At 40.0% G+C, this 26,368-nt stretch overlaps 1 long non-coding RNA gene across 2 annotated transcripts in view; it reads left to right on the top strand.

Moving 5' to 3' along the window:
* The window catches only part of LOC142037965 (uncharacterized), a 54,888-nt gene extending 28,996 nt beyond the window's left edge, over positions 1–25,892 (top strand). For both annotated transcript variants that reach the window (XR_012652481.1, XR_012652482.1), the window contains exons 3-5: positions 18,264–18,377; positions 18,981–19,080; positions 21,827–25,892. This is a non-coding gene — a long non-coding RNA (uncharacterized LOC142037965). The remainder of the gene's footprint in view (positions 1–18,263; positions 18,378–18,980; positions 19,081–21,826) is intronic.
* The last annotated feature ends 476 nt before the right edge of the window (positions 25,893–26,368 follow it).

Below are 26,368 nucleotides of genomic sequence, written 5' to 3'. Positions count from 1 at the left end.
CATCACATAAGCATCAAGATAATACATGATGAACACGAAGTAACAGCCTCTGACTGATATGCCTCACTGAAAGTTAAGGTGCATCAGTGCTGCACTCCAGTTCTTGCTGTGGTAGTTTGGCTGGCTGGAGATGAGCACATGTGGCTTGCTAGTCAACAGCCTCTGTTTTCATGACTCCAAGTTTCTGGCTGGTAAACCACAGATGTTGGTTGTGGTGACTGGAGAGGGCACTTGCTGAATAATCATCACACTTCAGTATTTTATAATCTGGTAAGTCCCCCATACCTCCTTGCAACTGATAGCCAAACTGCTCTGCTAGTTTGACCTGGGACAAATAACTCTAACCACTCATTTCCTGGGGGAGGTGGCAGGGAATATCGCTCTCTACAGAGATTTCATGTAACTGCAATCCCCCCAAATTAAATCCCCAATTTAAGCACAACTGCATATTTTCTGTGGCCAGGAGCTGACTGCATAGGAGATAAGGGCACTGCAAAATCCCCCTCGTCACTCCAACCCCAGCTGCAGGGCCTCTGTGCTCCCAGACCACCTGGGTGCCCAGCAATGCAGTGTCCCATGTTACACTGTGACTGGTTGTTTATGACAGATCCAGACTACTGCGATTATCCAGTTATTCATTAAAATAAGTCCTTACATAACTGCCAATAACCCCCAGAGGTTGGGAAAGCCTTGGGAGCAGAAGGGCTGCAGTGCTAGGGAAGTTTTGATTTCATTTGAAAGCGTATATCCATAAAATCGTTTCAGTGCAGACTCCCCGTCTCATGCTGTGCTGACTCTGTGTGAGATCTAACATTGTTCTCCACTCTTTAATCACGAGCACTCTGGAGGGGGGAGGGAGAGGAAATATAAGCAAAAATCTGAGCCTCATTTTTACCATCGTACAGATTTAATCCAAGTTGCCTGTGCCAATCATAATCCCTCCTTTCAGGTTTGTCCTTTCCATGTGGGTCAATGGCAACTCAATGTCTGATGCATCAAATCCAGAAACTTGCTGAGACTGTCAGTATCCCTGGCAGCATCACACGATGCAGATGACACTTATTTTGACTGTGGTACGTGGCAAATGTATTCTCAGGGCCAGTCTTTGCTGTGGGCATGATACCAGTGTGGCTTCCCTTCTTCTCTACTGCTCCCCTGTGTTGTAGGTGTGTTGCACTGATAGGAAGCGTTATTTGTGTTCACCTTAGTTTTAACCATGTTATTGGGTTGGTTGGTTTGTTGTTTTGCTTTTCCTAAAAGGATGTTTTCCTTTTTCACCAGTGATCTTCGCCAGCTTCACTGCAGTTAATGGGATTCTCTGCTCCTGCTACTCTGCAGCAATGTCCTTTCTGAAATACTTTGTTTTCTTTCTGTGCGCTGTACAAAGCAGGTATACCCTTTAACAACTACTGTTTGTTTGCAAGGGGAATTCACAAGGTAGGTATTTCCTTGTGGCTTTTCCTGCACAACATTTTTTCTCCATCCTTATTGCCTTCTCTGGGTAGCACCAGTAACAGGAGCAGCAGAGCTGCCAGACGAGCTGTCATGTTGTTCAGGTTTGCTTTGGGTGGCATAAGCAATTGCCTAGTTAGAAGACCAGCCCTGTGTCCATGTTGGTATTTCTGTGGCTATAAGTGAAGTAAAAATGTGAAGGTAACTGTTGCTTGTGGCACTGCTGAGAACTGGTGTTGCTAACATGGGAGAGGAATTGCATTTCCGTGAGATGTTTGGGATTCTTTACTTTTCCTATACTGTGCAAGAGAAATGTTTAAGGGGCTACCCTTCTATATACTGTGTAGGAACTTGTCCAGCCTAATCATAAAAAGAGGGTGATTGCAACTACATTCATTAATAACTTCCAGGCTGAGAATCCATTATGGTAGACTTTGTAGAACATGATCAGAAGGAAAGACAGAGACTAATGCTCTTTGTTGCAACCACTGATAAGTTGTATACCCACGGTTTTCTTATCAAAGCCATGCTGGTGTGTGACAGAAGGAGGAAGAACACTCCTCATGCTGTCCAAAGGGGGTTTATATTTATTATTTCTATTGGCACAGCCTGAACTCTGGTCAGATTGGCTCCCTCTGCTCAGGTATGCTTTTGGTGAGAAGGGGCTCCCTTTATTTCATACATTCTACCCATGAATGCTAAATCATGGTTTAAGTCCATGTTTCAGCTGTTCCATACTGAAATATGTCCACCAGAATTTCCAGTTTTGTCCCAGGGACTTCTTCCTTACAGTTTTCTAAATGATGAAAAGTTGATATTAGAAATGCTGCTAGCCGTGCATCCGATCCATAGAAAATATCACTTACATTAAAGGAAATAATTCAACCTTCTTTGTTTGTTTTTTGGTTTTTTTTTTTTTTTTTTTGCTTGGTTTGGGTTTAAAGTGTGTTGAGCATCCTAGCTATACCAGAACATGTTAATTGCTGCTGTACTGTTATATTCCAGGAGAAACACATTCTTTCAGGACTTACTCCTTATTTATTAGACTAGGGAAAAAAAAAAAAAGATATCGCATGAGGCTGAAATTGTAGCCCATCTGTTGGGAGACTTCTTGCTGCTATAGGAGAGGCATGGTGATGTCATGCTTCTTAAAACAGCAGGACTACTGCTTCCAGTGATTGAGGCACATTCCCAGTGTGCCCTGGGTTTTTGGAGGTAGGGAACTCTGAAAGTAAGGTTATGTCCCTGCCTTTCCCTTACTAGTCTTTTTACTACTTTTAGGCATCAGTTGCCTTCATGGGTCTTTTTTATGGTTATAGGTACTAAAAAATGCAACTGGTTTGGGTTCCTCACCTAAATAGCTTGACTGAGAACCTATGTTATTTGCCATTCTCCCCCTTCAAAGCGAGACTACAGATAATGAAAACTTGCAAGCTATTTGTTTAATACACTATTTTTTTGAGATTTTTTTCTCCCTCTCAACATTGCAACCTGTGCAGATTCCTTGTACTTTATTTCTTTAAGCATTATTCAGAGTAAAAAATAATTTTGCTCCTTACTTGGACTTTGAACCCTTTGAAGTGAAATCAAGTGAGTTTGCCTGTACTCAGCTAGTTAGGATGTTAAGAGCTTCTACTGTTTTTCTGTGTAGGAAGTGCCATAGCTGGTTAAAATAGATTTCATCTTTTGACTAATCCTCTAGATCAGCAGGTTAATTTGTGATTTTTGATCTACAGCAGTATCACAAAGTTGTAAGGTATCACTGTGTCGTGGTTTAACCCCAGCCAGCAACTAAGCACCACGCAGCCGCTCACTCACTCCCCCCCACCCAGTGGGACAGGGGAGAAAATTGGGAAAAGAAGTAAAACTCGTGGGTTGAGATAAGAACAGTTTAATAGAACAGAAAGGAAGAAACTAATAATGATAATGATAACACTAATAAAATGACAACAGTAGTAATAAAAGGATTGGAATGTACAAATGATGCGCAGGGCAATTGCTCACCACCCGCCAACCAACACCCAGCCAGTCCCCGAGCGGCAATTCCCCACCCCCACTTCCCAGTTCCTAAACTAGATGTGACGTCCCATGGTATGGAATACACCGTTGGCCAGTTTGGGTCAGCTGCCCTGGCTCTGTCCTGTGCCAACTTTTTGTGCCCCTCCAGCTTTCTCGCTGGCTGGGCTTGAGAAGCTGAAAAATCCTTGACTTCAGTCTAAACACTACTTAGCAACAACTGAAAACATCAGTGTTATCAACATTCTTCACCTACTGAACTCAAAACATAGCACTGTACCAGCTACTAGGAAGACAGTTTACTCTATCCCAGCTTAAACCAGGACACACTGCAGTCTGACACTTGCATAGGAAAAAATGTAAGTACACTGGGTTTAGACAGGGTTTGTAAATCATAGGGATTGATATAAAATATATCTGAAGTTAGAGTCTATGAGTGCAGCTGGACTATTAACTCTCCTTCATTCTCAGAAACCAAGAAGATAGAAAAACACAAAGTACCAATGATTCCATCACTAAGTCCAAAACTAGGACTAAACATGATGGCATAAACCCAAATATATATATATATATATGTGACTATATACACATACATCTAAAAATATATATGTATATATGCAATTCTGTACAAGTTCTCCATCAGCTCTGGCCTCAATTCATTAATTTATTAATATGCATGCCTTTTACTACATATCTTTACATGTGGTAAACATATGATAAAAATTAGACACAGGCAAAAATGCCTTGCAGAATTTGTGGTCCCAATGACAAGATTTATCCCATATGAATGCCTACAGTGTGGTAATTTAAGTTCATTCCTCTGCTGTCCTAGTAAGTGGTAGCTGCTCCAGGAAGCCCTCTAAGCTTTCCATAATCAGATGTGCCACTAGTAATCTTTCCAAAATGTGATGTCAATGGAGCTGCAGCTGGTTAAAGGGCTATGCAGGGCAAAAAGTGGTATTAGTGGCTAATAAAGTCTAATTCTTTTGCAAGCTAAATTAGCTCGCTTCACTAGCTTGTTATGACTTGAAGTGTCTGGCCATTGAACTATGCATCTGGCTCATTTGTTGCTCTCAAAGAGATCCCACCCTGACTGACAGCTGTACTGGACTGGAAAAAAGTAGCCCAAATGAGTGAGAACAAGAGGACTTCAGTTTGTGCGACTTTAGGACAGTAGCAATCCATGCAAACAGCCTTAATAAGCAAAAGAGATGAACCCTACAAAGAACGTGTGTGATATAGGTCCTGGCTTAGGGCACTAATTTTCCTTAAATAACTGGTTCCTAATGCAGAACTTTGTTGCCCACAGATGCTGCTTCCCAAGCACGTTATACACGACTACCTAAAAGACACAAATGTCCAGTAACTGGTTGCAGCAACCCTAAATAATCACTAGAAGCCTAATTTCCAGCATGTCCCAGATCTTGTGGTGCATTAAAGTCATTTAAGATGCACCAGAATAGCCTAAGCTCTGTGCATGTGTATTTATTTTTACTCACTGATGTTTTGGGGTAAATGCCACGTCAGAGTGTTTTTATTACCAAGTTCCTGTTCCTGCACAATGCAGCTGTACCTATTCTAAACTCCTTCATCAAAGGGGACCATTTCCTTTTTTTCTTAATCTCAGATCAGTTTACCAAGAGCAGTTGTCCCTGACTTCCTTAAGCTTGCCCTGCATAAAAGCTTTTTTAAAGTCTTCCCTGCATCCTTTCTTTCCTTAGCACATACTTAGAAATGTGTGTGTATACATATAAACGCGTGCACACACACGTGCCCATGCATATTTTAATCAGTTTCTGCTTCAGTCCTGCAGCCTTGTGCATGGTCAAACTGGCAAAGGACTCATGGAAGAGGTTACTGCCAGACAGCAGCAAAGCACATGCTTCCTCGTGTACTTTGGGGGCTTCCAAATGGTTTTAATGCTCTCTTTTTTTGTGAGATGATTCCAATTTCTGAACTCTGTGATAATACCACACAGACAAATGTGCACGAAGGTCAAGACTGATTACTTTTTCACTGTGGTATTATTGTGTTTGCAGGTTATTTGAGGCTCCATGTTAATCCAGGTCATCAAGAGTGAGAGGTTGGTGATGTTGCCTTTTGTGCAATTAAACCCTTGAATGTTGTTCCTGGATTGAGAGTTTATAGAAACTGTATAAGTAAATTCTGGGTCCTAAACTTTTTTTCATTATAAAACAGTATTTGAGTTAATAGGAGACCTTGGACTAATGAATGAGTTTGGTGTCTGTAGCATGCTTGTGACATTGCTTTCTTTGCATCAAGAGACCCCTGTGAAGTGCCACCACCAGCATTTTTGTAGAGGGTGGAACAGGAAAGGGAAATCTCCCAAGAGAAGGCCCATAAGTCCAACTCATCACCCCTACAATGACAAAGGAGAGAACTACTAACTTACATAGAAATATAATGCTTGAAATTGGGCTTTTGAATCTGTATTATTTTGTTCCTTGTGAAATTTTTTCAGATAAGCCATGGTTGGGTACAGCGTGGATGTCCAGCCCTGTGAGAGGCTGAGAGATGGTGAGAGACAGTAGCATAAATGTTCTTTGCTTACTGAGGATCTCAGGAAATCATGCAAGATGAAACTCCCAGTATATTTCTTTTCACACCAAAAGGGATTTTTCTCACACAGAAAAAAAAGTAAAGGCTCTTTGATCCAGTGGTAGATGTAAAGACATACTTAAGGATTGTGTGGAGGAGAGTCTAATTTATGGTGTTTAGTAAATGATAACTTTGCACATTGAAAAGATAGTGAAAAATTACAGAAGGAAGTTCTTGTAACAACCAGGATGGTAAAGAGGAGAATTGGAGCTAACACTGGGCCCAGAACAAAACTAGCCAACCAGGAAAGCATTTGCAGAGATAAGTTGCTTGCCAGTGTACACAAGAGATTGGTGCTGAAGAGCCCCCCCTCTGTTTAGCTTCCGCCATAGTTAGAATGGCAGAAACATGTCAACGTTGCTGACCATGCTCAGGCTGTGGGTGACAGCCACTTCTCTGAATCTCAAGTATAGAAGTATTAGTACCATGTATTACCAGCAAAGACTGGTAGAAAACTTCGAAAGATATCCTGACCTGACTGAAAAGTCAGAATAGTCTGTTTCTTGCTGGATCAGACAGTTTCTCTCTAAGGAAGCAAAGAAGTACTGAAATAACGTAAGATGTGACATCTCCCTGCTCCCATTAGCTTTAACATTGTCCTTCCTCTTAATTTGTGTCCCCTAGTAGAATAAATCTCAATTTTGAGTCCAATACAGGGAGTGGTAGGCTGGGATCCTTTTCATCTTTTTCTTGTTATGGGCTACAACGTGGCCACTGTTGTTACCTTTCCCTCTCCTTTGCCTGCTAAAGAAATTCAGCTCCGTATGAATATTCTTGATTGTGTTCTGCTGTTATCACTGTACCTCCATGGTTTCAGTTCTTCCTGGTACCCTCTTATCAAAGGCAAAAGTTCTGCCTGAACCTTTATTTGCTTCTACAATATCCCTGGTTTCTCCTGCTGTAACACTACATCTGAAGTTTTTTTTCCCTGCTTTTCTGTCTTTAGTCTGTGAAGCTGGTTTTATGCAAAACAAAACACCATGCTACAGCAACAGCCAGCAGTGGTGCCGTTGCCTCAGTGCTTAGCTGATAATGCAGACAGTGCTGAAGCATTTCTACTTTTGTGCTTTGAACTCATTCTCAGAGTCGGTTTCCTGATTTGTCTCATTAGCACTGATTTGCTTTGTACTCTGAGTGCAGTTGCTTTCTTGGTAAGAGTTACAGCAACCAGATCTCCATTTTTCCCTAGCACAGGCAAAGCAGCAGTGACAACCATCTCTCCCTGGTTTTTCCTTGGCAAACTTCCCAGATAGATGTGTACTTAATTGTAATTTGCTCTCTGTGGTCAGCAGCAATATCTCAGCTTTTAGTATCTCAACAGCGTCTCTGCATTTAACTCTGTATGTCTCTAAGGCCTCACCTGCTCTCATACAGAGTAATTCTGTATTACAATCAAGTTGAATATATGAAGCAGAAATTATTGTGTTTATTGTATATACAGTTAATTCCTCTTCCATTTGCTGCTTCATCTGCTTGTTGTGACTTCAGAACAAAAGAAACAAACACCCCCCGCACACTTTCTTTTGGAAAAATAATATCACTTTCTAGGGAAGGCTTCCTCTGCACATCTAGTATATCATACTAAAGCTGTTATTGAGTTTCAGGCAGAGAAGCAATTGTCTGTCAAAATACTTCAAAAGAAACCATGAAATGAGCAGGCCATAAATCCAGGAGCAGCACAAGAGTGGGAATATGACACCTGCAATATGTAATATGAGTCTTTTAGTTTAACCTCCCCTATTTCCACCCTGGTGCTAAATATACTGCTGACGTCCTTGCAAGAAAACAAATGCGCTGAGCTTGGACATCAGTGTTTCTGAAGGGCAATGGGCATTGTTAGTTTAGGGTTAGTTTCATTTCTGTAAATTTCCTAGATGATACATGAAAAAGAGAGGCCAAATTCTTGTAATTGTATTTGTGACTGTGGTGGTGAAGTTTGGCAAATATCAGATCATCTTAATCAAATATTTAATTTTAAATCTAGCATTTCAATTTTAAAATATATTTTTGATATAAATAAAACTGACAACTTTCAATCCAGGTACATATCATGCTCTCTGGGAACTCCTATTTTGGATTAAGAAAAGTAAAATTTGCATTTGAAGTGTATTAATAACTGTTGTAAAGTAAGAAGGTTATTTCAAAATGTTTAACTTGCCTGCAGCATTTGCATCAGATAAGTCAGCAGTACTTTGCAAGCCACTGTTATATTTTATGGAGGATACGGGTAACCATCCCTGTGTGTCCTGGAACGAGCCTTTCCCTACTGTTGGTCAGGTGGTGGTTTGTTTTTTCTTACCTCTAACCTCAGAGAATGTAAGGAAAAATGATATTGTTGAAAAACCCCAAACAAACAGATTCTGATTAACTTGAAATTAAATTAAGAACTCAACTCTAATATTTTTTTTTGTGGGTGTGTAAAAATAGTATGTCGATTTTGAAACATCATTATCCAGCTTTTCCAGATTTTATGTCTTTCACCCATCACCATCCTTCCTGTCCAGTTTTATAATTATGCTTGGTCATCCCCAAACTGAATTTTTTGGTAATATGTGATTTGCCACTTTGTACTCTTAGCAATGTTGATGGAGAACAAAAAGCCCATCCAGTGTTGTAAACGGCACCTCTTCAGGATTTTGCAGCTTCTTCTGAAATAATGCATTAATGACAGGAACTCCTTTTTTTAATTTTTATATGCACCTCTGCTTTGTTTTATAATAGATGACTAGAAATGGTTTCTCTTAAAAATGTTGATATAGCTTTGCAGCAAGCTTTTGAAGATCTCTTTCAGAATCTCTTTCTGTCACCATTCAATGAATAGTTCAAATCTCTTTTAGAGCTTTATGTCAGAATTTTCTAGTTGCTCCATTGTTAAATGAAGTGTTTAATGGGTTTTAAAATATTAAATATCGGATACAAATTGCTTATGAAATCAGGTAGGTTTTGTTAATGTGATTTATTTCAATGTGTTTTGCATAAACCGTAAGTTTCACTAAGTAAAGATGAGTGTCTCACAGATAAGTAATACTTTTTATAGTTTATTTTATAAGACTTAACATGCTGCCCCAATGCATGTGGATTCCTAACATCTGAGTCTGATGCTAATCACAGGCGTAAGGACTGGCATGTGCCACATGTCAGATGTGGTGGGTCATGGCTTGTGTGCAGGAGCACCCACAACAGGTTGTGCCTCGCTGTGCCCCTTTCTCTCCAGGGGCAGAGTCTCGAGAGGCAGAGGAAGGACCATGGTGTCAGCTTTTCAGTGGAGCATCACTCTCCCTGGCCTCTGTGGGGGACAGTCACCCCTGTTCAGGGATCCCCCTCAGAGGCGGTCCCCTCTAAGGGGATTACAGAGCTGTGTACTAGCTGTGTCTGGTGGGTTGGGATCTCAACTTCAGAGCGAGGGAGTAATGCTGCCCTGGAGATACATGAGAGCAGCATTGCTGTGGTGCAGATTAGGGGGAGGCAATTAGAAGTTGTAGTCTTTTGTGTGTGAGACCAGATATGCTCTAAAAAGTTTGTGAAGTGCTACTTTTTGCTCATTTTTCCATCCTAGGCCCTACAGCGACCTTAATCCTGGCTGACTCCAGAGAGTCACCTCGTGATTCTTAGTTGGAGTTTCTCCATCTACAAAATCAGGAGTAAGGATCAAAGTATCTTGAGATAGTGGAATGAAAAGAACTGTGGTTATTATGATTATACTGCTTGCTGTTAATGTCAGAAAGGGAGATACTGTGTTCTTACATTTGGAAAGAATCAAATGCTGTGAAACTAGTGGAATTGTAACAATAGCATGAGGAATGCTGGTTAAAATACCAGCATGACATGGCTTGAGTTAGAAATATTATATTTTTTGCCACATGTTAGGAACCACTAACCCTGTTGGCTACTGTAACTGATTAAGAATTGTATGGGAATCTGTTTTCAATATCTGTGATTTAAAAATATCTTGGAATGTAACACTGGAAAAGAAAATATATCTCCTGAAATCTGCCACAATGCCGTTTTGTCACTGTCTAATTTCTGCTTTTCTTCTGTTTGTTTGTGTTTTTTTTTTTAAATTATTATTTTATACACCATTTCTTCATTTTCCCAAAGAACTGACATTTATTAGAGGTCACATGCTGAAATTTTTTTTTCAGAGAGAAAGTTAAGCATTTCAGGGAGAAGAATCTATTTGTCTTCCTGATTCCTGTAATATAAAATAGGAAGGAAACTTGAAATGTTTTCCGTATGCTTCTGTCATATCTATTGATTTTTTTTCTTTTCCTTAAATATTTGACCATTACAGCTGAAAGGATCTGATGAAACACATTAGGTTTTTTACAGTTCCTATGGTCTCTACTTAAAGTGCATTAAGCACTTAAACTCACCCTGACTAAGCTGGAATGGATGCTTTAAAATAAGAATTATCTCCATTTTGTAATAATGAAATGAAAACTGTAGAGCTACAAGCATCATCATGGCCACTTTTCTTCATAAACAACTCAAACAGCTTGAACTCACTGATAGTATCATTTCTGCCCTGTGGACTTGAAAGCTCAGTGAGAAGACTTTCCCGTGCCACAGAGAAGAACAGGATATCAACACTTCTGAGTCCAATTTCTGGCTCTGACACAGATTTCTTCTGCGGCTTAGAACAAATTATTTCTTCCTCATATGTTTTAGCTTACTCACCAGCTATATAAAACCTCTGAGGTGTATGTGCTTGCAAAACGCTTTAAAGCAGTGAGGTGAAAGTTTAGAAGATCTTTAAAAAAAAGTTTCCATGAGGCCTCAGCCTGCTTCTGCAGTTGTCAGTGGAAGTTTTACCATAGACTTAAATGGTCAGATTTAGGTTTAGACTAAGTTCTGTTAGAATCCCAGCTATAATGAGCTTTGTAAACTTGAAATATTGTTGTCAACAATTGCTTTCATTTAAATTAGTGACTTTATGTAGGTATTCATATTAACAAGGTTTCTAGTCTCCGGGACACTTCATTCAGATTAGGACTTGATTATCCTGAGCTGTACTAGGACGTATTCAGGCAATTAATTTAGTTGACCTGATTCTTCTTTCATCCACCTAAAATCATACCTTCTGTCACCCTCAAAACCATATAAAAATGCAGCTCATGCCTGAAATGTCGCCATATTTAACTGGTTTGGTCTGGAGATGGCAAGGTCCAGTGTCCCTGAACATCAAAAAGCATGACAGTATTCCCCTTTTTTAATAAGGGATTCTGGCTTTTAAATCCTCACTGCCCTTAAATGTGTATGGAAGTAGGAGCAAGTGCTGTTCAGATACCAGCCCATAGGCTTTTAGTGAATCAGCAGCGCCAGCGCATTGGCCCTCCCAGCTCAAGAGCACTGTAAGCCTCACAGCAAGTTGTTCTGGTCAGTAAGCAAGGAAGAGCATGGTGTACTAGCACCCATGTCTGCTGCTGAAATTGGTACTGCCAGGTTTTCCCAGGACCTGACAGGTTCAGCATCTACGTTTCTGTCTATGGACGAGTAGTGAGATGATTATCTCCTCCTGCTAATTGATCCTGGATCTCCCATATATCTGTTGGCTTCCTAAGATGTGTAGTAGGTACCTTGTTGCTTTGGAAGGCTCAGGTGGGTAGCTCGTATGGCCAGAGGGCTGGCCACAGCTATGCAGATAGTCCCCAGTTGCTTCCTCAAGGTTACTGTGCTTTTTGTTTTCATCGAACTCCAGTGAACTTGCTCTGGTCTGTGTTTCAGCGTTCTGGTACTGGCTGAAGCGTATAGGACCTGAATGATAACAGGCATCAGCAGCAGCCCAAGAGCATGAGGTGTCCTGCTGCCTTGCTAGGTGTCCTAATGGCCATGCAAACATTTTATGCAGGAATGATTTCAAAGTGGCATTCCTCTAGACTGCACGCCAATGGGAATGGTTCCACCAGAGAGCAGGCTTGTCTGTCTACTTCAATCAAAGACTGCAGTTGCAGGCTCCAGGTAACCAACCAGGTATGTGGCATCCTACAGCAAGCCAGTGGAAGATGTAAATCTAAATGCAAAAATAGGTATTCCAGCAAGGCAGAACTTTTCTCAATGTCAGGTTGAATCTAGTGGCTCTTCAATCTGGAAGCAATGCTGCCAAATGGTTTGTATACAGTAGTAATGCTTAGCAGCAAATTATTGAGCAGACAGATGTAGGCACAACAAATTCTTGTATTCTTAAGAAAACTTTCAAGTGCAGTATTCTGATTTGGGGAATTTTGTCCTCAGTGTCAGGAAAACAATTCACCTAGATGCACTTTGTTGCTTAAAAGCTCTGTGATTTGATAAAGTTATTTTGGACATCAGAACTTCAAAAGCTGAAATGATGTAAGGTGTTAGAATAAATGTGCATGCAGAGTTCGGTCTTCGTGGCTTTACAGAATTACTCAGACTCCCTTTATTTAAGAAAGGAACCACATTTCCCATGTCCTAAAAGTGCCAGTCCTCCAGTGAGAAGAAGAACTTGGTAATCCTCAGCTTGATGATAGAGGACAGTGAGATGCAGAAATAAGTGTTCCTTGAACACACTGATATAGATGCACATGCAGGGGTTAAAAGGTTCACAGCTCAGAGGAAATCGTAGTGTGGCTAAAAGCTACCTGGCAAACAAGGTCAGCTCTGAGGCTATTGTAAGTTTTCCTACTCAGTGGCCATAACACTCCTACTCTAAAGCAAGTTATTTAATTGTCACTGCAAGCAATGAATGCCCAGAAGAAGCAGTTCTTTTATAATTGGAATGGACTGAGTTACTTTTCATGGTTGGAACTGAACTAGACAAATGGTCAAAAATATTTGAATGGTCTTGGCAACGTTTGGTACTGTGTAACTACTGACAAAATGTAATGATTACATGGTAACTAGAAAGATGCATGCCAGGTTAGTAGTGTGAGAATGCCTTGGCAAATTACATTAATGAGTGCACGGGACACACTCTGGTACAGCTTCCATTAGTCATATGAGCATGTTTGATGAGAATGAGATGTGTCCGGAAGCTTGAGCAAACACAGTCTGAACCAAGTGCTCATCCTGTTAATAGGAAGGACTCCCAGAGTCATACTATTGTGATCCATCTTTCTGTGTGTGTTCACACATCCTGTTGTCTGATCCATGAAGCTGCAATGACCCATCAAGGCACTTGCAGTCAGTTGTTCAAAGACACTTAGGGCAAATACGCATTTAGTAGAATTGCCAGAAGCTATCAGATACTTACTACTTTTGATTTAATGGTGACTTTTGTGAAAATCCAACTGAGTCCTATGTCCACTAAAGAACTTCTGTGTTAGAATGCACCTAATGGAATTTATGCAGTAAAGGTGTACTATACTGCGCTGAGGACCATGCCTGGGCACCTTGGGAGGGAATGTACAAAACTCTGCACATACCAAGGAAGAAACTGTTAGCAGGTAGGAATTGTTTAGAAGAAGATAGGACTTAGCTTACTTCACCTTTCTCTGCATTCAGATGCAGTTCAGCCTCCTTCCTCCCAGGATCCTCAGCCGTGAACTGTTGTTGAGTGACGCAGCTTGGCGCTGCATGGCTAATGTAATCTTCTGTAGTTTCCCAATGTACAAACAGCTCCCCAAAACTCTTCAGCCACTTACAGGCCCTTCTTCAGCTCCTAAGGTGTCTCCTTTTCAGCAGCTTTTCAAAGTGCTAATTTGCAGCCCACTGCTCCTTTTCTCACATTGTTTTTACTCCCTCTAAAATAAATCTCTCCTTCTCTGACCCTACTTAACTGTCTTGTAGTGGTTACAGAGACACCAGCCTCCCAATTCAGTAGGATTAACACTGATATTGATCTACAGTTTCATTTCTTTGCTGATCAGAATTAGTCTCTCCAACTGTTGTCTCAACAATCAGTGTCATTCTTTTTGCAGCATTGATATTTTTCAGCTCTACAAACTCTTACATTTTCTAGCCTGATGAAAGGTCCACAGAGTCAACTAGTGTAACCATTTATACAACATAATCCATGGAAATATACATAATGAGAAGAGAAAACTTTAGTCTTGTTTATGGTCATTTATGGTCACGTGCTGAAGTACTTTAACTGATTTTAGATATTTTGTTTAAAAGAAGTTGGCTAAATCTTGAGCTATGTAAGAAAAGTGATGGTAGGCTTGCAAAATAAGACCCATGGTATGATGTTGAGGAAGTTTAAAGTGACCTCTTATTGTCCACAATAGAAATAAACTGATAAAGAGATGATATTTGATTATTCTCATTAGTTAATAATAAAGAAAGAAAGAAAAAAAAAAGTGGCCCTAAGCATTATGAGGAGAAAATTAGAATTATATATCAGGGAAAAGTTTATAAACATAAGGACTAATAGCCAAGGAAACCAGCTGCCAAATGAAGGTTTGGAATCAGCACCACTGAAGATATTCAGGGCTTGGCTAGACATCTATCTATCAAAAAAGGATAAAGAAACCAGTCCAGCCGCAATGTAGGGATAATCCAACAGAGTTCCCTGCCAAATTTCTACCCTGAATAGTGTATGATTTAGTTGAAATGGAAAAGGAAAGCACTTTGGCTTGCTAGATCTTTCACTGATATAATCTTAAAAGCACAAATTCTTCTGTCTTTTAAAAAAATTATTGCTAGTAACTTTTTAAAAAAATTTTATTTATTGTAACTGGAGTGTGTAGGCTTTGCTGTAGTTTGAGACACACTGATCCTAGCTTAGAATGCTGTTACATTTTCTTGAAATTTAAAAAAAATCTCTTTAGAATAAAAAAATAGTTCTTAGAATGAAAAATTATTTCTCTTAGAATGAAAAATTGTTTCACATCTTTTCACAGCAGTTTTCTGGACTTTGTCAAATCACTCATACCAAGCCTGAGGAAAGACTGTCAGGAAGATATTTATTTTTTGCATGCTTAATTAGAGGTATGAAGTGTGGTAAGACTGAGGCTTAGGATAGTTATAATGGTACGGTTAGCCTTTTACCTCTATTTGCTTCCAGTACGGGCCAAGAGGGATATTTCTTATTCATTACTTCTGAGTTACTGTTCAGATGGGTGGTAATGGCGTAGTTCTAGTGGGTAGGTAGGTAACGCTCATACAGTACAGTGCTCAAGACTGAATTGAGCTCGCAGGCTAAGACTACTGGTCATCAAGAACTGGGGTTCGGATTTTTAAGAGTATGCAGGCCTTTAACATTCAAGTAGCTGCCTATTGCAATTTTGAAGAGTTTGAAAGCACTCACCTTGAGCTGAAGTAAGTGGAGTTAAGGTACCTAGAATATTGAACACCTTTAAAATTACGGCCTAGCACCCTCAACAAATTTTCAATGAAACTCTGATTCACCACTTTTCAATGCAGCCTCGATAAGCCCCTGATTTCCCCATTGTTTATACAAGCACATACTGTAAGACAGAAGATGGATGACAGTTCGTTAGCTTTCAACTACACTGCTGCAAGCATAGTCTCCTTTCACGGCAATGTCTTCCAAAGCATCAGTCATATCAGAGATGGCAGGCTAGCATAGAGATGAAGTAGATAATACAGTTTTAAAGTGGCTGTTTCAGAAATAGAATTAGCCTTAAATAACAAATGATTCTTCAGGCTAATTGAGTGAGTACTGATTTTCTGCAGAAATGTAACACATTGAATTTAATATTTGCAAGCACAGTACTGTCTATACCTTGCATTCCCTAATTTATACTGTAAAAATTAGTGCTAGTTTCTATGAAATGCTGTAGAGTAGATCAAGGCTAATTCTTTGTGAAAATAAGTCTGCCACGTTGTCACTCTGCGTTATGAAAATGTGTCACATGATAGAAGCGAAGTATGATATCTGCTATCTGATGTATACAATAGAAAAGGGAAAACACAGAGTGAAATCATCAAGCCACATTAGCCAAAGTGAACAGATAAGAAAGGGTATAACACTGGAATTGTAAACAATCAAGCAGAGATTACACCTCTATGTAGAACTGTACATCCTTTTTAGATGTGAAAACTAAAATGTACATAGTAGAAAATAAAAAAACCTAACACTGTTTTTCACAGAAAATGTTCAAAATGCTGTATGAGTGGGGCAATAATCATTATGTGTATAAAAAAATGCTATTTTATGTGTCACTTGAAACTGGTCTGCAAACGACACAATTTACAATCAAGGAAATTAGCTACCTCTGGACTCTGATTGGGCTCATGTATGTATGTATGTGCATCCTGTGCCCTCACACCCAGCTTCTTGCCAGAACTCTGATGGTGTCACTGACTGTGTGCCACAGCTCTCACTGCTGCCCCACCAGCCTGGCCTGGCATCCAGCACACCCTTCTCAACCACCACAGGAAACAGGTCATGTATGTGCTGCTCATCGCCTCTATCTTCTGTTCTGAACATTTCTGTGAAACCACATGTGCTCAAGTTTGTAAATATGGACATCAGATAAAATGCAAGGAAACCTCACCATCCGAAGATCTTGCCTTTGAATGTGGCAAAGTGTCCATTTACCTTTTTCCTTCCCCCTCCACCATCAAGAGAGAAACCACAATGACAGGAAGAGCACACCATTTCCTCTCAAAGAGACTCATTACTGCTGTCAGTAGCTCACATTTACCTAGATTTTGCTCTTTCAGTGTTCATGCACTTTCAGCTGCACAAAATATGAGACTTACCTGTACATTTTAAGTCACTTAAATAGGACATTTTGGTAGAAGAAACAGTCAAATCATGTTACCACATAACAGGAGCTTTTATCCTTGACCATTCCAGCAGTGCTGCTGACTGCTGAGCTAGGTCTTAGTAAGAATGTGCAAGTTGTGCTATTTTTACTTGCTACTGTTGTAGCACTGGATTTGTTTGGAATAATTAAGTTATTCTTGCATATACAGGTATATATCTGGCAACAAGAATTTAGAGGAATTTTCTGAAGCTAAGAGAATTCTCACAAGACTTCCATTGAGGAGGGAGAGAAAAAAACCTTGCTGAAAGGAGCTTTGAATGAACTTTGACATTCCCCTAAAAATACTCACATTTTTGCTTGTGGCAAGCACACTTCATTACCCTTGTCGTGCCACTTCATAACTTCTTAACTTTTTATATTTTACTCACTTGTCTAGTTCAGTGGGTTTTATTCCCTGGTTTTCAGCCACTACCCTTTCCCAGTTTTCACTCTTTCTGTCTTGCACACAGACACCATCTGGCTTTACCCCCAGGGTTTCCTAGACAAGGGCAATCTAGTTAGCCTTGTGAAATCCAAACCCCAGGCAAAACAAAAACTGTACAAAACCTCCACAAGACAGGCTTTCTCACTTTTGTGTCAGGGGCATCTACATTACCCATAGCAACTGTCAGAAAAGAAATCACACCTTGAACAGTAAGTTATCTTCTCAACCAACCTACTCTTTTCCCCAAACTTTTACTTTCAATTTACTGGAGTTACTACAAGTCTGTACTGGTCAAGAGAAAGTTTGACCCATGTGTGTGTGTAATTACAGAGCTTCAGAGTAGAACATGTAAGAAACTGTCTATAAAAATGCTTGGAATAAAGTAGATTGAGAACAGATTTACTAAAGAAATTAGGAAGACATGCCAGTGTTCATTTCTGTTCTAAATAACATAGTGCAAATGAATCTCTGAGGCAAGATTCTGGACAAAGACATTCCTTTGAAAAAAGACCACAAGATTCCTGGTCTTCTTAATGGAGAAAACAGAAAGAATTGGTCTCGGTCTGGGACTCTCAAAATGCGGATCCTTTTGAACAATGTGGACAAGTACAGATTATTGTCCAATGTATTCATCCTTGAGCAGAAATAAACCAAGTTTCTGTGTGCTCTGACTGTTTCATAGGAGCTGACCCCCCCCCCCCCCAAAAAAAAAGAACCCCTCCCTTTCTTTTTTTATGTGTGCTAGTTTCCAAAGTTTCTGAAGGAATTTATTTGGGCAAGGCTTTTCAAGTTGTATATCTGATTTTCTCTGAGAAATTATCATCTAGTTGCACAGCTCAGTGGTTTGGAGCCAGATATTCTTTTATTTCAGGCTTTGGGAATCTAAGGTCAGCAGGGAACTGCATACCTACATAGGTGCAATTCCCTGGTGCTGGCCACAGAGCGAGGACTGAGGTGACTTCTCCACAACAATACAGCCATCCCAACTTTTAAAGACTTGATTTTTATTTTTCATTGTTTTTTGTATTTTGTTGTCCCCTCTGACTTAACAGTTACTCCTGTGTGTCTTCACAAGAGGAGTGTGTATCACAGTCCTGCTCTGACAGCATAGGCTCAGTGAAATGAAGAAGACAAGGAAGTTTTCTACTGTTGTACACCATAGAAAGGTAAAAATACAACCAGCCACTTTCTCTGCTTGGCAGTCACAGGATTGGAAAGGAGGGTGTATGTAATGATAGTTGGGGACCAGTGATATAGATAATAACTTTCAACCTTGTTAAATGCCCTGTGAAAAGCAGTATATATTGCTGTCTGCTCTCAGTATGGTTGAGGTTGTATGACATTTAGATGATAAAAGACGGTCATGTAAGAAACAGGTGATATATCAGATGTGCTATCTTTGCCTTACAGTGTTCCCCAGTGAAAACCACAATTTCACTTTGGTTTAATGAGCGTGCCCTGATGACATTGGTATGTTTATATTTTGACATGATCAGAAGAGAAGTAGACTCACTAATGTTAGCAGGGAACAGTGTCTGATATTAATTAGATGATAGTTTTATAGTTAGAATTTTGCAGTCTAGAACTGGGGGTTTGCTGCTCTGAGCTTTCTTCTAAATGTTTTTTTCAGTCAACACTGTACAGAGAAAAGCCTTGCTAGTGGAAATTCTTGTGTCAGTTAATAAACTCAGTTATTTATCAACAATCTTAGAAGGGTGACTTTTAAAGGATGTGAGATGAAAATCAGCAATCTCTGTTTTTAATCACAGTGGATGCACAGGTTCCTTTTGAGTCCTGATGAAGAAGTTTGGAGCTGGAGACCACAACATGTCTGAATTAATTTTGATGTTCATTTTGCACATTTCCAAGGTATCTAAGATGTGGCTAATAATAATAGCAGGTGTTGTCTATTTGTCTTAGCATGTGGCATGAAAGTAGTGTGGTCACACATCTATGCGTTATTTAGGTGGTGTCAACATGTCAGCAAGTGGGATGGCAGAAAGCCAGATTAAATCACTTCTGATTTTAAATACAGGACACTGAATAATAATGCTGTGTCACACTTGAGGACACTGGAATCTGGCAAATCAGCAGTAGCTCAATGTGTCAGGCTCATTTGAATGGTTCCTCCCCCCCCCCCCCCCCCCCGAATGATGAAGGAATCAAAATCAAGAGTCAAGGAAACTGTATAAAGTTGGCTTCTCCCCATGCCAAAGCAGAAGATTGTATCCAGTAAAGAGACCTTCTTTGATTGTTTAATATAGAGATGCATGGGGCTCTGCCCTCATGCAGGATTGTCTGTTCCTGAGAATAGGTAACTACCCTATAGTGCATCTGTTTGCCATTTATCTTTGTTGTTTCTGGAAGTGGTAAATCTGTTTGGTACCATTACTTTCTTTCATTAGTTTTTTGTAGAAGCTAGCGCAACAGGTCTACAATCTCAAAGAGTAAGTGTATTTGTAAGAGGCAATCACGTGATTTAGAATGGGTGCTTTAAGGGTTTGAAGTCTCCCAAGAAAAACTATGAGTGCTGTTTTCAGCCATTGCTGCTTCTGCACTAGCTCTGATTTCTTGTATCAGCCCTAGAGTTGGTTCACCTTGCCAGCTGGTAGAAAACTAACTCGGCAAAATAAAAACATGAATAGTTTTCTGTTGGTTTAGTAATCCAATTGGGTTCACTGAGGAGCCACATGAAAATCAGAGAAAGTGGAAGGGAAGGAATGGACCTGCATTCCAGGGAAGGAAGGATGCAGGGGGGAGTGGAGGGAGCAGGACTGTTAGATTAATTTAGTCATACTCTGAAACCTCACCCTAGAATGGTTAATACACAGGGAGGGAGCTGTAAGAAGGTTAAAAGAAGCATCCAAAACCCTGGGATTCATTTTACCTTGTCACCATAATACCCTTTTTATGAAACTAGAGCTATGTATGCTCATAAAAACCCTTTGCTTTTTTTATTTTAAAGGATAATGCAAGCATTGGAGTCTGTGCACAGTTCTTTCAAGTTAAATGCTTAGTTCAACATTCCATTTCCTGGTAGAAAATGTTTTATATGAAAGCAACTTTAACCTTTCAGAAGGGTTCATTTACTGTTACGTTTGGTATCAGCTTTCCAAAAAATGCAGTCTGCATTTGGTGTATTATAGGTTCTGGTTTTAATATTGGTTTAGAAAAAAAAAAGTCATATGCCATAAGTCAGAAATAAAATATTGCGCCAGAATTCTCTCTATACACGAATTCACCCCCTTGAGCGAGTGGTTTAACGTAAGTTTGATCACTTAAAGCCAAGACCTGGGCTCAATCTATCCATGAACCAGCTGGTAACAAATAACACATTCAACTCTCGGTCACAGGAAACCGTTAGGTTGCCTTTTTATAGACAATTACAGCCCTACAGCTCCTGATGCACAGGGGAATATCGTACGGATTTGGAAAGTGTTGAACACCTACCATATGCACATAAAGAAGGGTAATAAAGATGAAAGGCCTGAACCGAGCTTTAATTCCTATTTTTCTGCTTTTGATTTATCAGCTGCTTCTGCATTGCTGCAATTTTCTTTGGCCTAAAATTAGGTTGAGGATCCTTGAATTTCTTAGTTTGATCAAATCAGTCAAACTTAGGCTTCCCTCTCTGTCAGTGTAACAGATGAAAAACTTTGAAGTACTTTCTTGCTTTCTTTTCAGAATTATTGTGTGTTCATTTCTGAAGTGCTGACTGCTCTAACAATCCACTGCAGCGGGCAGTTCCTGGCCATGTGTCACTGTTATGGAGGTGCTGCAGTCATAGTGAGATGGGCACTGAACTGGTAGAGCTGTATTAAGGTGACTCTGAACTAGAGCTAGGGCTGGCTTGGTTGGGTTCAGGGCCATTAAAACATGGCTGAGCCGCTATAGGGACCTTAACAGCTTCTCTGCATAATGCTGCAGTGTGCTGTGGGACTATCTCAGCCATCAGGTTTGCTCAGGAGTCTCTGCACAGTCATCCATTGCCATGTATGGATCCTCCACAGGACTTCTGCCATTGATAAGCACCTCTTGACAGAAAAAAGGGCTTTCAGACAGGCCTGGCCATGAGTGAGACAATAAAGGCTAACCCTCTGCGCTGCTGAGCCTCAGCTTCTAATAAAGGACTCAGAATTCGTAAGGGTAAAGCTTCAAAGTAAGTACAGATTTACAGAGGGAGAGCAGATAAGGGGTTGTAGCCCACCCATTAAGACCACCTGGTCTTAATATATGGTAGCAGTCAGCCTTTGTGCGACACACTCTTTCCATATCTTAACCCTGTTACAGGGAGTGAGATTTCCAAGAATTCTGCTGGCGATGTACTTGTCAAAGTTGGGTGCATTACAGAGGCTAAGTCTGTCAGTCATACATAATAGTTTTATCACCCCTTGAACTGCAGCAGCTAAATCTGACAGTGATGGTGAAGCAGAACCTTAGTAAAATAATGTTTGTGATGTTTAATATCACTAATCTTTTCTGTTGATGGATGCATGTCCAATTCTTTGAAGATGGAAAGGTCTGAAAAATGCAAACTATTAGTTTATCTGGAAATGTGTTTTGTGGCATCCCAAAGAGCATTCACATTTCTTATTCCTTTTTTGTGCATGTGCAGGAGTTCTCATGAATTTTCAGCAATGAGTCCGTATGGGAATAATTTCATTGTAAGAAGGCGACTTCCATTCTATCATGAAAAAAGGCTGCATGGAAATCACAGAAAGCTACAGAAGAAACTATCAGTCATTGTTTGAAAGCATTGTGGCCTATGGAGATGGAAACCAGAACGTGGATTTGCCTTCAAATTTTATAAGCTTCTAGAAACCCAAATGATGAGAAACAAATGCGAAAAGTTCACAAAAGCAGTGGTTGCTTAAAAAAAAATAATTCTTAAAGCCCTGTTGCTTTTATGATGAACAGACTTAGTGAGAAGGATATTAATTATCTTGAATACCATTGTTTAAGCAGGTAGAGCTATTCCCAGTATTTTTTGGTTGCCACCTAGATTGGTATTATACTCCTCAGTTGCTAACAATGAAATTATCAGCCACTGGAACAAATTATTAAGAGGAACAGTGAGCTTACCATTTCTTGAAGTCTGCAAACTGAGAGTGGATGGTATGCTTTAGCAAACAATGGAGACACAGCTGGGTGAAATTATATGGTTGTACTAAAGAGAAGGGAACATGAGATATTCTATGTGGTCCTTTCTAGCCTTAAGAGCTATAGGTCTATAATTTCACAAATATTGTTACAAAGAACTCCTCAGAAGTAGTGATGACCATGGCACCAGTCTGAATCCATCTCCTGATTTGGGGTAGATTATTCCAAAGTATTTTAAAACATTACAGACTGTAGTACTGTTTCTACATGTTTCTGTCATCTCAAGTCATACTACTAGCATAATTTTAAAATATTGGAAATCCCTTTTTGAGGACTAGAGAGATCCTTCCTCTCCCCTAAAGAGCTCAATGTACTTCAGTGCATGAAAGAGTCTATAAAATAAGCGTGCATGCTGTTGCTTTCCTACCTGATGCATTTCAGTCATTGAAATCTGAAATAAATAAGCTAGATTCATTCAGTGAAATAAAAGACAATCCATGAAGGAAATTCTAAGATACTTCTCATTATTGTAGACCATTTCTAAGCTAAACTTTGGTATTCCTCTCCTTGTAGGGTGATCTGGCACACTGCTTAAAAGATTATTTTTCTTTTTTTTTCCTATAGCAGTCCTCCAGCTGAGAACAGCTAAACCTTTTTTTTTTTCCTCAATTTCCAGTGTTTTGGAGCACTGGGCACTGCAGAAACTTAAATCTAGTGGGACAGTTGGAAGTTTGGGGAAGATGTACCTGACTGAACAGCTGGACATGAAAGGAAATAGCTCTTCAATGTTGAGATGTATTTTTCTTGCTATAAAGAAAGAAGGAATTAAGTGACTACATGTTTGGCAGAAAGGCCTTACCATTTCATGGTGGCTCTCAAACATCATCTTTATAACTCCATTGAACTGTTTCTCTAATAAAAAAACCTGTAGCCTACACTACAAAGGGCTTTGAGTATGTGTATAGCATATACTGTTATCAGCAATCACCACCATGGTCACAAAAGGTATTCCCTCAGTATGATTGAACCGTCTCATTAATCATAAGACAAAATTACTCCAGTGCCAGTATATTTTCCATCCACAGAGGTGGGTTTGGCAGCATAGCTAGGACAGCATAGTTGATGTCCTAACTAACACTAGAAGATCTGAAAAAACATCATAGTATAGCTTTTCAACTATTTCAGGGAAAACTGATGATTTTGTGTCCAGAATGGATATGCATAATACCAGAGGCAGATTTTTAGTTTTTAGATTGTACTCAATGGCCAGTTACCCTTGTTTCTGTGAGTGTCTAAAACTCTCTTTGTGGCTCACTTATATATATGTACATTGTGCCTAAATAAATATCTCAACTGCCCCTCAGTTGGAGGGCTCTTTGCAAGACATGCTTTAGCCAAACACAATGTGTCACTCAGATATAATGAAGGGAGCACAATACAAGAGAGCCCAGATTGCTTTATCAAGCAGTCTCTTCTGGTCTTAAGTTTCATAAATTTATAACTTGTGCTGATTCAAATATGTTCAACTTTCTCTTGCTACCATGTTTTGTGCTCTTGAGAAAAGATGACTGGAAAACCTGGATGCTGAAAAAGAGGAGTGACCTTTGACTGCTCTTAAGCTTTTCAAATATATTATCCTTTAAAAAAAACCACCAACCCAGTTTGTCATAACAGTTTCAGCATCAACAGTGACTAATCTGTTTGCCATGCAAAGTCCATAGTGAAATATAAGTGTTTATGTTTAATCTTCTGATTTCATGAATCTACAAGAACAATTTTGGATTGATTTGGTTGAAGGAACTGCTCAGATTTAGTCCCCTAAAGACTATCTGTGTAGCTCTCTTCTAAAAAGTATAATAATAAAAAAAAAGGGGGGGGAATAAGAAGTCACTAAACATTTGAAAGACATTGGAGGTCTAGACTATGTTTCCATTCATCAAGGTTGTTCTCAAAAGTAATTTTTAGCAGCACTGCAAGGAAACTGGGAAGAGCTTAAACTGCTAATGTTCCCTTTGCTGTGTGGATATACAGAAAATAGTTTTCTTGTCCCACAAGAATTCTGTTGATTTTGAAATTTTAGGCCTGGCATGAGGCTCAGTGAATGTATGAGTGACTTAAGAAACGAATAAAAATGTTTCATTTTAATACTGACCTTTTTTTTTTTCTTCAACAGGAGAAGATGCTTTTAACTGCAAAACCAAGACTTTTTGTTTTAAAAATGTTGAAATGGTACATTACTAGAATTTCAAAACCTGTTTTTCCAATTTTTTTGAGGACAGGAAGCTCTTCTGGGAATAATTTCAGTTTGGATGAATTGTCAGTTGTGACCTTCTCTCTTCTTCGCTATGAAAGCCCTGTTTTCACTCCCAACTCTAAACCCAGGCTTCCAATACTTTCCAGAAGTCTAATGTGTGATTGCCTTAGTTACCCTACTGATGCATTAGAGTGAGACATAGATTTTGGGCAACTATCCATTGGTGGAATAAGACAACAGCGAGAGTGTTGTGATGTCTTAACTGGGATTCTTCTTCCTCTACAAGTATTTGAGATTGTAATAGTTCTGTTTTGTGTTTCTATGTTTCACATACATACCGTTTCATGTCAATTATTGGTTTGCAATTTGTAAACAAGTAGATGAGAGTTACATGTATGCTAGAAATTAATTTCATTAACACAGTGCTTTTTTCCATTACATCTGTCAAGAAGGATTATTTTCTTATAACTAATGACCATGGTGGTGTTGATGGGACAAAATCTGATGCCTTTGGTGAAGGATTATTAATGAACCCTGCTTTATGAAGTCTGGATGGCTCTTATACCTGGAAATGAACAATGGATTTTTTTTTCATTTTTGATGGCAATATTTGTATATATTTGCATTACCCTAGAAATAAATTCCTTTCATGATTTGACTGAATGGACCATCTATTCTGCTAGGAAGAAACTAAGGTACCAATTGCCCTACAGCCAGAGGAGCTGCTCTGCAGGCTGGAGATGGAGGAGGCCCTAGTGGTGGAACAGAAGCACCAAGGGCTCAGTAAGGTCTGCACAAATACTGCCAAATTATTCCAGCAAAAGTCCTTAAGTTTCTTTCCTGTGTGAGAAGAGAAAGCCAAGTTGAGGTGTTCAGAGCTCTGAAAAGAGGGGATGGTTCATAGGTATTGAATAAGGAAGTTATCAAGTAAGTAAGAAGGGGTTTCTTCCTGGCTGAAACCAAAAAGGCCTTGCACTCAGCAGGCTCTTCCCTTCCGTCCTCCAACCGAGCACTACTGTAAAATGTCTACCAGTTAGTAAATGTATGTTACTTTATACTGGAACAAAGTACTGACGTTTTTAACAGTTTTAATAGCTCGTAATCCTGCTGTTTGGTAATATTTTAAATGTGTTTTATTCATAAAATTGCATAATTTACTCTGCTATACTTCCATAGGCATCATTAACGTGCACAGCTTTAGAGTGTCAGGGCCCAGGGGGCACCAACAGGCCTCAGTGTCCCTGCCTGGGTCCTGGGGCTCCCCCACCCTGCCTGCAGCCCAGGATCCCACGTCAGCCCCCCAGGGCGGTCAGCCTCTGCCCCAGCAATGCTGCAGCAGGGCTGGGCTCCAGCCTTGCCCACAGCCTGGCCTGGCCTTGGCCTGTACAGGTCTGCAGGGAGGTGCCCAATGCCTGGGGCTGGGGCTGCCTCAGTGTCCCCAGCTGCTCACTCCTGGCTGCAGTGGTGGGACAGGCCCTGGCTGGTGAGGCCCTGCCCTGCCGGACCTGTGGAGTGGAGAGCTCTCTGCTGGTACCAGTGCCCCGGCTCCAGGGAGCCGCTGTCCCTCATAGCACCCTGGCATAGAGTTTGTGGTGAGTCCTTGCTACCCACAGTGAGTAGAGATACAGCTGTTATGTCCAGATACAGCAGACGCAGCCTTTTCTAACAATATATTCTTGTGAGGCAGTGTTGGCCTCCAGAAGGAAAGGACTCCTCATGGTAGCGGTGCTGTCCTTCATTCTCAGGAATGAACCATGCTTCTGATGAAAACAGGTATTGGAAACTGCCTTTTATCTTACCCTT

This window comes from Buteo buteo, chromosome 12, assembly GCF_964188355.1.
Source record: "Buteo buteo chromosome 12, bButBut1.hap1.1, whole genome shotgun sequence".
NCBI lineage: Eukaryota > Metazoa > Chordata > Aves > Accipitriformes > Accipitridae > Buteo > Buteo buteo.
The sequence above is the reverse complement of the archived record's forward strand: the minus strand, read 5'-3'. Positions and strand labels throughout refer to the sequence as shown.